Source organism: Dromaius novaehollandiae, chromosome 16, assembly GCF_036370855.1.
Source record: "Dromaius novaehollandiae isolate bDroNov1 chromosome 16, bDroNov1.hap1, whole genome shotgun sequence".
Taxonomy (NCBI): domain Eukaryota; kingdom Metazoa; phylum Chordata; class Aves; order Casuariiformes; family Dromaiidae; genus Dromaius; species Dromaius novaehollandiae.
The window spans coordinates 5125522-5139019 of NC_088113.1; the positions used below are offsets into that span (position 1 = coordinate 5125522).

The window sequence follows — 13498 nt, forward strand, 5'->3', positions numbered from 1 at the left end:
GCAGCAGCTGGAGGACGCATAAGGCTGTAAGGGAGAAGTGGCCGGTTCTGTGAAGCAGCGCGGGGATGGTCTGCCTGCGATGCCACTAATTCAGGATGTTTGTCCCTGTCACCAGGAACAACCACATCATGGGGCTGTTGTCAGGCACAACTTATAGATTTACCAGGTCTGACTTGGGCATCACTGATGAGTCGTAAACCAAGAATAATTCACTGCCAGAAGCAGAGCTACAGAATGAGAAAATAAAACCCATGCAATAGATCTACCTAGGATCACAAGCTTTAAATGGCAATATGATTTAAAAAAAAGGGAGGAGCTTCTGGCCAGCTGTGCAAATGGGACAAGATGAGCACAAACAGTGCATTCAGTGCCCTGGGTTTAATTCAAGAGAGGTCCAGACTGTCTGAGCAGAAGAGCCTATGAGGGGGAACGGTTGTGATGGGCTTCCCAGAGGTAGGCAGAGGATCAGCACTGCCATAGTTCTCAGGCTGGCCTTAGGAACACTCTGAGCTGGGACACAAGCAAAGAGGGTCCAGTTCCAGCTCTGAGACAGCATCATCTGGTGATCACCAGCAAGCTGCTCCTGGGACTGAGGGGCAACTGCTGCTCCTGGAGCCCACCTCAAGTTGTCCCAAACCTCAGTTCCCAAACTGAACAGCTCAATGAGCTCCACAAGAAGCAGTGGGGGAAGCCAGTCAGAAATCTTCTGACAACACAAGTGGAAAGCTTAAGTGGAAAATGCTAAAATAGTTTTACTTTGACAAACATTAACCAAATCCAAGGCTGTGTTCCCTTGCAACCCAAACCACGGCCCCAAAGCCTGAAAATCCTTGTTTCCATGTCCCATGGTGCTGGTTAGACCTACCAGGGTATCATGAGCTCTGGTTCTGGAAGAATCTGTTTGTTGGGTTTGTCCAGGGCCCTGTGTTTGCCTGACAGGACATTATGGCTGCATCTTCTGGGGAGACTGCCAGAGAGCTGGGACCAGCCTGGGCTCTGGCACAGCTACCTGCTTGCTCTGGGCCGGGGACCATGGTTTTCCTCCTGGAAACGCTCCCGGCATGCAAGCAGGGCTTGCTGCTTCCTGGCAGAGCTCAGGTGGCTTATCCCAGGTCCAGGGGTCCCAGCGCTCCAGGGCAGACAGATATGCTGAAACATCTAGTCTGAATATTTTTCCCCATGAGGACAGTCAAGCAGTGGCACTGGTTGCCCAGGAGGTTGTGGCAGGCTCCATTCTTGGAGGTTTTCAAGACTAAACTGGATAAAGACTTGAGCAATCTGGTCTGACCCCACAGTTGACCTTGCTTTGAGCAGGAGGTTGGACTAGGGATCTCCTGAGGCCTCTTCAAGCCTGAATTATCCCGTGACCCTCTGAATTTGAGCCTCCAAAACCCTTGGAGTGACTCCTGCCTGAACAGGAGCCGTCCTGTCCTGAGCTGTGGACAGGGAGCCCCAGCAGCCACTCGATGCCGATGCTGATGCTGTAGGCTGGTGCTAACAGCAGGAAGGAGCTGGCAGGCATGGCAGTGTCCTTGGGCAGCCACTGATCCCCCCCTGCTCGGGTATTCCTGCAGCCCAGCCAAGTGCCTTTGCTCCCTATAGGGGAAACCTGCTCAAGCAAGCGAGAACTGATGTTAGCTGATGTTGAACACTAGTCACTATCCTGGGCAAATTGTTGTAGCATGTCCGATAGCCACAGAGCTCTGAGCCTGACGGGCACAAGAGCACTGAAACCCTCTGCTCCCCGCCTCACAGCAGCGATACCTGCAACTCTGTGTCCTCTGCTTCCACCGACTTCTACGTTCATGTTTATGCGTAGCTTGAAAATGGTCTTGTTTTAAGCTCCCATGTGCTTCAGGAGCATCTTCTGGACCAAAGCTACTTGTAAGCTGTACATATATGCTTCTAGTAGTTGGCAGAGTCTTGATCCAGGCCTCTGCCTGCTACTGCTGACTGTGTCCTGTGGCATCTCCTGGGATGGCTGAAATGACATATTCTCAGCTAGGTCCCCAAAGCACTTCCCGCTAAGCTGCATTTTATGGCAGACAGAAATAAATTGCTTTTCTAGAACACACTGTCACACTGAGACTTCTATGGGCCTTTCCTTACCTGGTAGTAGCAACATGGTCATGGTTAATAAACCCCAGACATCTAAATAGTGCCACACCAAGGAAAATCCTTCTTCCTTTTGTTGTGATACTAGGTGGATAGAGAAAAGAAAGGTGAGCCAGAACAGTGCTGGGTCTCCCATGCACTCCACACCCAGATCTTTCTCAGCCTTCCCATGTGCTCTGTCCTAGGGCAACTGAGTGCCTTGGTATAAATGAGACCACTCTGCCCCAGGTCCAGCTCTGATGCCCCCTCTTGAGAAACACCAACTTCCAGATCCAGATGTGTGTTTAACTCGGGTGAGCTGAGAGAGGGTCCAAGTGGGCCCTGAGCAGGGGTCTAACCCAGATCAGCACCTGCAAGCTGCCCCTCCGTACTGCCCTGTCTCCAGAGGAGGAAAGTGATGGAGCTCAACATTAGCTCCACCAGGCTATCTTCTGCTGTGGTCTTCCCACTTCCAGCAAACACATGCAAAGAAACTGTAGGCTCTGGTTGTATGTACACATGGGTGCCATGAGTTTATTAATCCATACAGTGTTGGATACTTCGATAACTTTTCTCAGTCAAGGGCTCAAAGCCTGCCCGGTTTTCTCCTCCAGGCTCTCTCTGTGGGGATGCTGCACCAGCCACACTGCCTGTTGTGCTGCTATGAGCTTCATATTAAATACATACCACTTCTGGAGTTTGCAGGGTCCCAAGCAAACACGAGGACTCCAGAGATCATCCATGCGGAGATGTGCTGATGCCTGGTCACACTCTGCTTTAGGGCATGTTGCCTGAGCATCAGCAGCTGAGGAAGGAAGCTGCACTGCCTTTCTCAAATGCCTAATAGCTTTGCAATGTCATATCTGATTGTGTTGCTCTGGATGTGTTCTGGTATCAATGGTGTCAGTCTCCTAACGCAGACCAAATTCCTGAAGTAATTCGATAGGAAGAGCATCCTCAGCTCCAGGAGACCAGCAGCGGGAAGGCACTTCTGAGCCTCTGCTGGCCTCCGTGTTTTGCGTGGCAGCAGTGACGCTGCCATGGTGAGAGGGCTGCTGGTGCCTGCTGGATCTTGGAGGTGCAGGTGGAGATCATGCACCTCACCGTGGGCTATGCCTACCAGAGACAGCTCTTGGAGAGCCATGAGGAGCTCTTCTACTCAATGAAAGCCACTGCTTCTCATTCATTTTGCTCTCCATCCCAGGGACATAAGTTATTTCCTTGCAACACAGGCAAGAAACTGCTGGCTGCTCAGTAGCCAGGCCCTGTCAAGGTTTCAGTGACTCAGATGATTTGAATTGCTTTGCTTTGCTTTGCTTTTCAGTGAGGTGCCTCGCGGAGCAATCTGCTGTGCCCTGCCAGCCGCGGGGCGACAGGGACAGCGAGCATGCAGCTCGCCATCGCAGAGCCCCGGCAGATGTGCCAGTGGCATCCCGCAGCCATCCGCTCGGCTTCGCTTTCACCTCCTTCACGTCACGGTGACCCCCGGGCTGGGTGCTGGAAGGCAGCCCTCGGTGGCTGAGGCCCGGGCGAGTGGCTCAGTCCCCAGAGGCTCCCGACTGCGGCTGGATGCCCGGGGCGGCTCCTCACGAGCAGCTGAGATGCTCTGCGAAGCTCACGGCGGGCGGGTGGGGGCTCGACTGGGCACACACAGGGTGAGGGGCGCTTCGTCCATGGGAGAAACAAGCTGGCTGCGGCAAGCCCAAGGTCACAGGCAGTGACAAAGCAGGGACATTTCTCCCAGAGCTGAGTAGAAGAAGCACCGAGGCGATTTATGCTGTTGAGCGGGCTGGGCCACAGGGAGCGAGTGTGAGCAGGTCCGGCCGGTCTGACGCTCCCTGGGAGAGGCTGCTGACTGCCAGACGTCACACGAGCCTCTTGGACAGACGTGGATGGAGCTACTCCGTTACCAACCTGTTGCCTCCGCTCTGGGCAGAGCCATCCCTCAGGACCAGGGCTGGAAGCAGTTGTGCTGTGATTTTCCAGCCCTTGCTGTTATAAAGCCCTTGTTTCAGCTGCTGAACTTGTACCAGACTATTCCAATTTGGATGGCGATTTTTCAAGATGAACATCTTGTGAAGATGTGCTGGGAGAGGTTTGTAAAGCAGTTGCATATGACCATAAAGAGCTCCATGGTTGTGTCTTCATTGTATGGCCTCAACAGTGAACCCCGCTGAAGACACAAACCAAAAGTGTCCCCGTGCCTCTGCAGCGGGCAGCGTCCGAGCAGATGAAGGGGAGGGCCAGAGTGGGAAATAGTCTGTGATGATGCTTATACTTATAACACTTTTTTTTTTTGCTGAGAATATTAGATATTTGCTGCAGCTAATATCTATCTGCCGCAGCCACCACGCGATGGTCTTGGCAGAGGCCGGAGCCTGCTGTTCCAGATCCCAGCCTTTATTCTGGGAAACGTATTGCAAAGTGATTGTACTAAACTGTGTCCCAGTCCTAACACAAACGAATTGCTTGACGTTAACGACTCAGTTTCTTCAGGAGAATAATTTTACTATTGTTAGTAAGTCATGTTTGAAAGCTAGATCAGAAGTGCTATCACCCAGAAAATGAATTTCTTAGCATTTTTATGCAATTAAGCAGTAATTCACTTACTAAGCAGTTACTTAGGAGTTCAGTTACTTAGCAATATTTATGTCCATTGATTATGGCAACAGGGAAGACTGAAGCGCAGAGCTGTCTGCCTTTGGTCCACATTGGCAGGCAGATCATTTCCCGCGAGGAAGACAGAGGGGAGGGCTGGAATGGCAGTTGGGTCACTGGCACAGGGCTGGCCCGTCCTCGCTGGCTGGCTGGAGGCACCGGGGACGGATGGGCTGGCGAGGAGGAGGGTGAGTATGAAGGTGGCGTCTGCACAGCCAGAGCTCTGCCAAAAGTGATCCAAATCTGGCCAGGTCCAGAAGAAACAGTGAATAATTACTAACAAGAATTGGGTCTAAAACATGAGCGAGGGCAGGGAGGGGAGACCAGGGGAGGTGGTGCTGACGCGTCCACCAGTAGCGGAGCAGGGGCCTGGGCACCAGGGTTTTTAATCCCGGCAACGCGGATGGAGGGGTGCGAAGCGTCTGCCCATGGGGACCAGCCGGACCTGCGCGTGCAGGAGACAGCCCTCGCAGCAGAGGCCAGAAACGGGTTTTGTACAGAAACAGCACAGCACAGACAAACGTGTCCCCGGGAGGCAGCCGTGCTGGAATAGCCGGACCAGGACTGAGCCAGCTTGTCTACACTCGCGACGACTGCTGTTTCTCTGAGCAGTCTGCAAAAGCAGAGTGGTGTAACAGGGCGTTTACCCCTGCCCGCTCTGGGGAAACTAGGGAAAGAGGCTGCTTTTTTATCACTCTGGATCTCTGCACATTTTCAATCTATTGCCATTACAGTAATGCACATCTGCTTGGGGTATAGACCATTGGTTTTGTGAGCCTACCCCACGCACAGGGAGGCAGTGGACCCCTTTTCTTCCCGGCCAGGCAGTCATGGGAAGGACTCACTGATTTTTTTTTTCTTTTTCTTTTGCCCATCACATTTCAGCTGGAGCAAAATCTCCCCCCAGAAACACATTTTCCTTTGCAATGCAGGGGAGTTCCTGCCCTGGAGCATCGCTGGCAAATTGTCTGTCGCAAAACCTGCCCGTTGCCAGGTGAATATTCAGCCCCATTTTGGAGGGTATTTTGGAGGTGTCGCGGTGCAAACTGAGCTGCCTGGGGTTTGGTGAGGGGGGAGGCAGCCCTCAGGGCCGGCGGGCTGGGCAGCAGCGTGCAATGCAATATTGGGCACTGCCAGCAGATAGCACCATGGCTTCTGTTACATCCTGCTAGGCAAAGCTTCCCTGGGAAAAGGCAGAAAAAGGGAAAAGCGCCAAGAGAGGCTGTGTGCTGCAGTCGCTCTAGGTGATGCCTGCAAACAGCAGCCTCTGGCTCAGCCTCCTCTTCTGCGCCGAGTTTCCTGGAGCAAAGGAGAAAGAGGAGCATCCTAATTACTGCATCTAATTACAAAAGAGGAGGAAGGCTGGGCTGCCACATCTACTCTGTGCCCTGCCTCTCTCCACAGGGCTCCTACCGGGCCAAGGAGACCGTCGGGAGCGAGAGACTCCTCGGCACGGCTGGCACTGCAGGATGAGGCCCCAAGGGTTTGAGCCACAGCAGCAGATCTGAGCAGAAGCTGCTGTTTCGGCTCAGCCCAGGGAGCATGTGGCCCTGCCCTGCTTGCCGGTGAGGCTCGCACCCGGCACAGGGCCGCCCAGGGGAAGCCGTGGCCCGCGGAGGAGCAGCTGGGTTCACCAGCGAGGAGATGTGGCGATGGGTGGAAGGATGGGTGGAGGGACCAGGGAAAAGAAGAGAGGGAGCACGCACTGTTCATTGCCCCAAGGCCAAAAACCCCAGGGAGGCCCAGGCCCCGGGGACGCCAGCGCCGGGGCTGCAAGCCCTCCGTTGATGGTGTGGGAGCGCTTTGAGGGCTTTGAGGATAAGTCCCACAGCATCCCTCAGCGCCCTGCCACCGCGCAGGGGCCCAGCCTGGGGCTCGCAGTCCTGCCCCAGCAGCGTGCAACGGGGGGGCCAAAAGTGCTTTCGCGCCCGGGAGCGATGCCGGTGGCCCAGGCCCCCGCGCAGGCTGCTGGGGAGGTGCCCGAGCCTGCCCTGCAGCACCGCACCTTCGCCGCGCCGCCTGCCCCACTTCTCCACCTTTCCTGAGCTTGAACAACAAATATAGGTTGCCTTCGGTGGAGCATTTTTAGGCCGTTTCACTTTAAGACCGCCAAATGTTAACCCAGCGCTGAGGTTTGGTGAAGATAGCAAGGGAGCGTTTAATACAGAGCTGCTCTTCCCGGCATTCGAGATGACGGCTCCTCTCCTGATCTTAGAGAAGGAGAGGTTTCTGCAGGCTGACTTTTGGGCAGATTTTGCTTGAAGCTTCCCCTTAAGGGATATTCGCTAGAAGCAAAGGTACGATCAAACGCATGGAAAGCATCCCTAGACTTCGAAAAGAACAGGACAGTGATTCACCACCCCTGAGACAGGCATCCCTGCTCTAGACGCAGATCTTTTCTCTATTAATATCTCCACGAAGACAAATACAGGTTGCTGGTCATTAGGCGCCAGTTCTCTCAGCGATCCAGCCTTTCACTTTAGTTTACAAACCTTATCCATAGTAAAGGGTTCACATAACCATAGACTTCCTTAAATCAGGTCCTGGGAGGGAAAATACCTCCCGTTTTTTGGTCTCCGCTAGAGGGAGGTCACTGTGGTGACGGTACTGGGCCAACCCGCCCCAGGGTCGCCCTTCTGCCGCTCCCCGCTGTCCCCTGCCCGTGTCCAGGGGACAGGGACAGGCAGCGACAGCTCGTCTTTGGGGCTGTGCCTCAGAGCAAGGCGAGCGATTGCCTCCCGGCTCCCTGGCACCCTCGCAGGCTGCCTCCGCCCGCCCCGGAGGTGGGTTTGCGTGGGGAGGCGCCCGTTGGCCAAGAGCCCAGCAGGAGCGGTGGGACGTGGGCTGCCGGGACGCTCCTGCCCCAGCGCTCCCAGTGTAGCACCAGCACCAACCTCAGCCGGATGCTGGCTATAAAAGCGACCAGCACTTGGAGCAACGGCATCAGCTGACGAGCTAATTTTGGCTCATTGGCAGCTGCAGAGCCGGAGCTGGGACGAAGCCTGGGGCAAAGGCTAGTCTTTCTCCAAGTTTCTGAGCCAGAGCCAGAGGTTTGCTCCCTGTCTAAGTCCCCGTCCTTCCCTCCCTTGTCCCGGTGCACCCAGCATCCCTGTGGCTGAAAGGGCCCAGGGACAGAGGCCGACATCCCTCCGCCGTCTCCCCGCCTGCTCTGTGCTCCTGCTGCTGGGGTTCGCGCTCGCCAGGGGCCCGGCAGCACGGCAGGCTGCCAAACTCCCGGTGGCCCCATCCGATGTGCCGGCACTCGCCCCCCTGGATGCAGTGCAATGCGAGGGTGCGTTTAGGCCCCTTCTCTCGGGCTGGGGCTCGGTGCCCTGCTCTGGGGCAATGGGTGCTGCCACCAAAGCGCGCTCGCACCCACAGGCGTTTCCCTTCCCTCTTGCCTTCACCTGGAGCTCGCCTTGGAAGGAAGTCTGCTGTGGGAGGGTGTTTTTCATGCCCCTGTTCCCCACTACCTGCCTAACCGGTCCTGTCACAAACAGGCATTCTTGCTCCAAAAATATGCGTTTGAAGTTTTTCTTGTTTGCTTTTACTTTGCCCCATCCCTGTTTTCCTACTCCCCCTCCCCACCCCCAGCTTATTTGCTTAGGCCCTGAACCATGCCGCCTGCCCGCCCTGTCCTCCTCCAGGACTTTGCTTCCCAGGGAAGGCGCCTAATTATTCCCCTCCGCGTGCGAGAAGTTCCCCTTCCCCGCCGGGAACAAAAAGCAGGTACCGGGCGACCGAGGCTGTTTGCTTCCTTTGTGCCGGTGCTGGGCTCGGTAACGAACAGGTGCTAATTGATACCCTTGTGACTCCGGGTTTTGTCCTCTTCAGCAGCTGGTGCTTAATGAGCCCTCAGCGTAGAAGTGCCTGACTGCTTCTAACAAAGGAGCATCTGGACGCGGGGATGAATAGGGAGGGAGTTTCATTTTTCCAGCCCTCCCTCACCAAATTCCTCTTCTCGGCAGGAGGAGATGCTGCCCGGGAGGGCTCCAGCCGTGCCGGTGGGCTGTGCTCTGCCATTCCACAGGAGCGATGGACCGGAGGTGGCAGCCGGGCCTCTCTCTGACTCGGTGTCCCCCCCCGTAAAGCAAAGATGCTGCCCCGATGCCCGGCTCACGCAGGCGTGAGGGGCGAGGTGCAGAGGTGCCGGAGCGAAGGGCACCACGCGGGACCTCGGGGTGCTGAGGCACCGCAGCGGGTGGCATGGCCTGAGCTCACGGCAGCCGCCGAGAAGCCCATCCCCGAGGCCAGCTTGCCCCTGGGCTCGGCACGGCCCCCTTGTCCTTGTCCTGAAGGACCTTGAGGTCTCTGCAGAGCCCCACGGCGTGTTTCTGGGCCCAGCTGCGTAGCCAGGGTCCGACCGACGGCATCCAGCTACAGGAGCGGGAGTGCTTAAACCTGCCGCCGACTCACGGGGAGGTGGGAGCGGGAACGGGAGCCAGGAGGTGCCCAGTGCCCAGGCAGGATGGATCCCGCAGGGACTTCAAGCAGGGAGCAAATTGCGCAGGGAGACTCCCGCCATGAGCACTCACGCACGCTGCTTGAAATTAAGCATTTGAATCCCGATCCTTAGTGAGGGCAAGGCGCACGCAGTATGTGACTAATGGTAGAACTGAACCCTCTGTCCACACAGAGAACGGGAAATATTTAGTGCCATTAATGCTAAATAATTGTGTTGGTTAGTGAGGATTTGTAATGAAACAAGAAGAATCAAATTACTTTTATTCCTTAGGCGTTGCTATACCTTCTGCAAAAGGAGTAAATAGTTTTATTGTGTCAAGGAAAATAAAAATATTTTTTTAATCTTTTCTTAAACTTCTAGGGAGAGGGAACTTTCCCTTCACTTGACGTTCAGCTCAAGAACAGAATTGCTGCAGTAAAATATGAGACCTTAACAAATTCTCTCATTAATTTCCACCCTCTTCTTTTTCAGAGGAGACCCTGGTTCAAAGTGTCATAGGATAACTCAGGTTGGAAGGGACATCAGGAAGTCTCTAGTCCAGCCTCCTGCTCAAAGCAAGGTCAGCTATGGGGTCAGACCAGGTTGCTGAGGGCTTTATCCAATGAGGTCTTGAAAACCTCCTAGGACAGAGACTGCACAACCTCTTTGGGCAACCGGTGTCACTGCTTGAAGATCCTCATCAGGAAAAAGATTGTCCTTATCTCAAGCCTGAGCATGTCTTGTTTTAATTTATGCTTGTTGTCTCTTGTCCTCCCATGGCACAGCACTGTGAAGAGCCCAGCTCTATCTCCTGGATGACCTCCCTGTAGATACTGGAGGCTGTTAGCCTCCAAAGCCTCCTCTCCTCCTGGCTGAACAAGCCCAGGTCCCTCAGCCTCTCCTCACAGGGTGAGTGCTCCTGAGCATCTTGGTGGCCCCGCGCTGAACTTGCTCCAGTTTGTCGATGCCTTTCTTGTATTCGGTGCCCAAAACTGGATGCAGCATCTGGATGTGGTGGAATGAGTGCTGACTAAAAGGGGATAATCACTTCCCTCCATCTCCTGGCTGTGCTCCTGTTCACACAACCCTGGATGCTCTTGGCCTCCTTTGCTGCCAGGACGTACTGCTGGCTCATGTCCAGCCTGTGCCCACCAGGACCCCAGCTGCCTTTCTGCAGAGCTGCTCCCCGGGCAGCTCACCCCCAGCCTGTGTCATTGCAAGGGGTCCTTCCTTCCCAAGGGCAGGACTTGGCATGCGACACTGTAGGATTTCTTAAGGTTTCTGTTGGCCTGTTCCTCCAGCTCAGCTAGTTCCCTTGGGATGGCAGTCCTGCCCTCCAGCATACTGCAGATATGCAGAAAGGGCTCAAGAAATAGTTTTGACTTCTAGTTTCTTCTGACTGGCAGGTCAAAGTTGCAGCACAGGTTTCTTCTCCTGCATTAAATGGCTGGTGGTAGCTCCTGGCAAAAGCAAGCATCTGAAATATGCTGACATATAGCTGTCTTTGCTACTGGGCTAAATAACAGGAGAGTTCTTCCATTCTTCTCTAATTTCTTCCTTCTTGATGAGGGAGGAATAGCCCCAGGCTGGTGCAGCTGGGACTACTGTCCATGGCAAAGTTGCTCTCTCTCCCTCGCGCTGGCAATGCCTGCAGGTCTCCCAGCCTTGGGGCCAGTGGAAAAGAAAACTCCCCAAACAAGGAAACCCACTGACCCAGTGCTGTTTGAGGGTGCCTGGCTCCTCTAGCGCAGGGCCAGCGTGTGTCCCACTCGGCTTTTTGCTTCTCTGCCCATGCAGCAAAGCCGCTGCAAGAAAGCTGAGGTGCTCTTTGGGTTGGGAACTGGTTAAGGATTTCCACCTGGCAGGAATGTGCTGCCTATGGCTGGGCAGGAAGGCGATGCTCACTGGGGTGCCCCACCGCTCATGGGGTCCTGCTGTGCAGTCCCGCCGCACGCGCAGCTGGACTCGGGGTTGCTCGTTCTGGAGAGCATCCCAGGGCTCGCGAGCAGCTGCCAGGGCTGCGCGGTGCTCTGGAAAGCTGCTGTGCCACAAGCTGAGAGTGAGCGGTCACAGGCAGAGCCCTGCGCCAGATGGTACCTGGGCCCTGGGTGCTTGGCAGGAGAGGGAAGGGCTCTGTTTGCTGCCAGTGGATCAACCTGTCTCATCCTGCTCGCTGTCCGTCGGCTGAGTTTCTTTCCAGCCTGATGTGGAAAGCCGAGCAAGCAGCTGTAGAGAGGCAGTAGTAGGATATGAGTGATCCTTGCGTTTGTGTTTATGGCTGTTTAATGAGCTAATTTTCCTTCACACTATCGATTTCCCTGGGTTCTGCTGAGAGATAGCTTGCCTCTGGGTAGTGAAAAGTGACTCAGCCGCTCTGAACAGTGCCATGCCTTAAATCCGTAGGACGTGCTAACGCAGAGCGGGCAGGGAGCGCGCTGCTGCGTGCATGCTCTTTTGCGGCTGCTTTGGGAAGGGGCTGTTATGGACTACAAGGCACAAGATTTCTCAGTTAAGAAAGATTTACCACTCCAGGAGAGAGCTCAAACCCTGAGGAAGCCTGTCCAGAGCTTGGCTTTGCACCAGACACTAAAAGTGCCGAAGTATTGCTTTGCAGCTGGAACAATGTAAACCCAGCCTTTCCCTGCTCTGAAACAGTGCTGGGAATTTGCTGGACACTGACATTTTAGCGCTCTTCACACACATGTGCGTGCACACACACATGCATACACACACGCGCACACACACACACACACAACCCCCTTTCTTGCACAGTGTGTTACTAGCTTTGCAGGCAGTGCTAAGGGGCCCAGAGAGAGGAGTCACGCCGAACCCTCCCACCGTGGCTCAGTGCCCACGAAGCCCCCACCTTCCCAGCTCACCACTGCAGCCTGTCCAAGGAGAAAGGATGAGGAACAGACCCAAAAGAGGTAACTCCCCGCTCCCAGAGGCCCCGTCTGCTTTGCAGCCCTTGCCGTGATGCTGCGCGGGGACAGGCAGTCTCCAGGCAGCTTCGCCTCTGCCTGCCAGCTGCCTCCTGCTCTTCAGCAGCAGTTGGGGCCACTTCAAGGAGCAAGCTGGTGTCCAGAGCCGAGCTCTGGAGCCTGTGTCGCCCATCTTCACTCTGCTCCTCTTCCCTGCCACCCCAGTGCCCAGGGGTACCTCACTCCAGCTCCTCGTTTGACTTCAATACTGCAGGGGGATAGATAGGGTGTAGCACTCAATTCCCTCCCCATTGCATCTTCTCCAACAGCAGCTGGGAAACCTCAGAGCAGTGGGATGCGGAGACTTGGCTGCATGGCCAGGAGCCAGGTTCTCACATCAGGAGCCCAAAGTCCAGGCCTAGCCACACAATCACAGAGCAAGAAAGCAGCATAAACAGGGACACAGAGCCACAATACTGAGCCACAGCCCCCTTCCCACCCCGCAGTGTTCCTGCCTCGCACCTTGCTACACCACGTCTCCCCACGCAGAGCACCGCTGGGCAGAGGTGAGATCCTGCCCACCACTGCTCGGCATGGCACGAGGTGCCAGCTCCTGAATGCAGCCAGGTTCGCAGAACCACGTTTGCAGCTCAGAGAGGCTGGACATGATGTGGGAGACGGCATTTCAAATGCAGCCCTCGGGCATAAGGGAGAATGGAGGGTCAGTCTGCTGAACACCTTCCACGTTGGTGTGCTCATGTGAGGAGTGCCGAGGATAAACAAAAGGAGCTGGAAGTCTTAATGCATGATCAAGATTATGATTTAATTGGCATAACAAAGGCTTGATGGGATAATCCACATGACTGGAATATTAATATCGAAGGATGCAGCTTGTTCTAGAAAGACAGGCAGAGTATTAAGGAGGAATGTGTTGCTTTGTATATTAAGGATGGATATGCTTGCTTTGCAATTCAGGGAGAACCTGGATGCCATCCTAGTGCAGTGTCTATAGACAACATGGAGGGGACTTTAAGTGAGCAGTGTCAGACTTGCCCAAAGCCCAAGGCTTTGTGGTGACAGAAAATTACCCTACTTAGCACCTAGTGGGAAATCATAGCAGCAGAAGACAGACTGTCCAGCAAAATCTCCCAGTGCATTGGAAGCACTTTTTGCTAGAGAAGGTAAGAGGTGACTAGTGGAGAAGGTCTTCTAGGTTTGCTTCTAACCAACAAGGGGATGGATGCAGAAGGTGGAGGGGAAGATAAGCTGGGTGAATGTGGCCATGACATGAACGATATCCTTGTCTTCAAGGATGGAAAGAAGCAGATCTCTGAACTAAGAAAAGGGACTTCAAGGAGGCAGACTTCAATAACTATGAGGA

The 13498-nt window shown here is 54.8% G+C and overlaps 1 long non-coding RNA gene across 1 annotated transcript; it reads right to left on the reverse strand.

Moving 5' to 3' along the window:
- Positions 1-2601: 2601 nt before the first annotated feature.
- LOC135330095 (uncharacterized) lies at positions 2602-8570 on the reverse strand. The gene is made up of 2 exons (XR_010391855.1): positions 8486-8570; positions 2602-4995 (listed from the first exon to the last, which is right to left on the reverse strand). It is a non-coding gene; the product is annotated as an uncharacterized LOC135330095 (long non-coding RNA).
- Positions 8571-13498: the final 4928 nt, after the last annotated feature.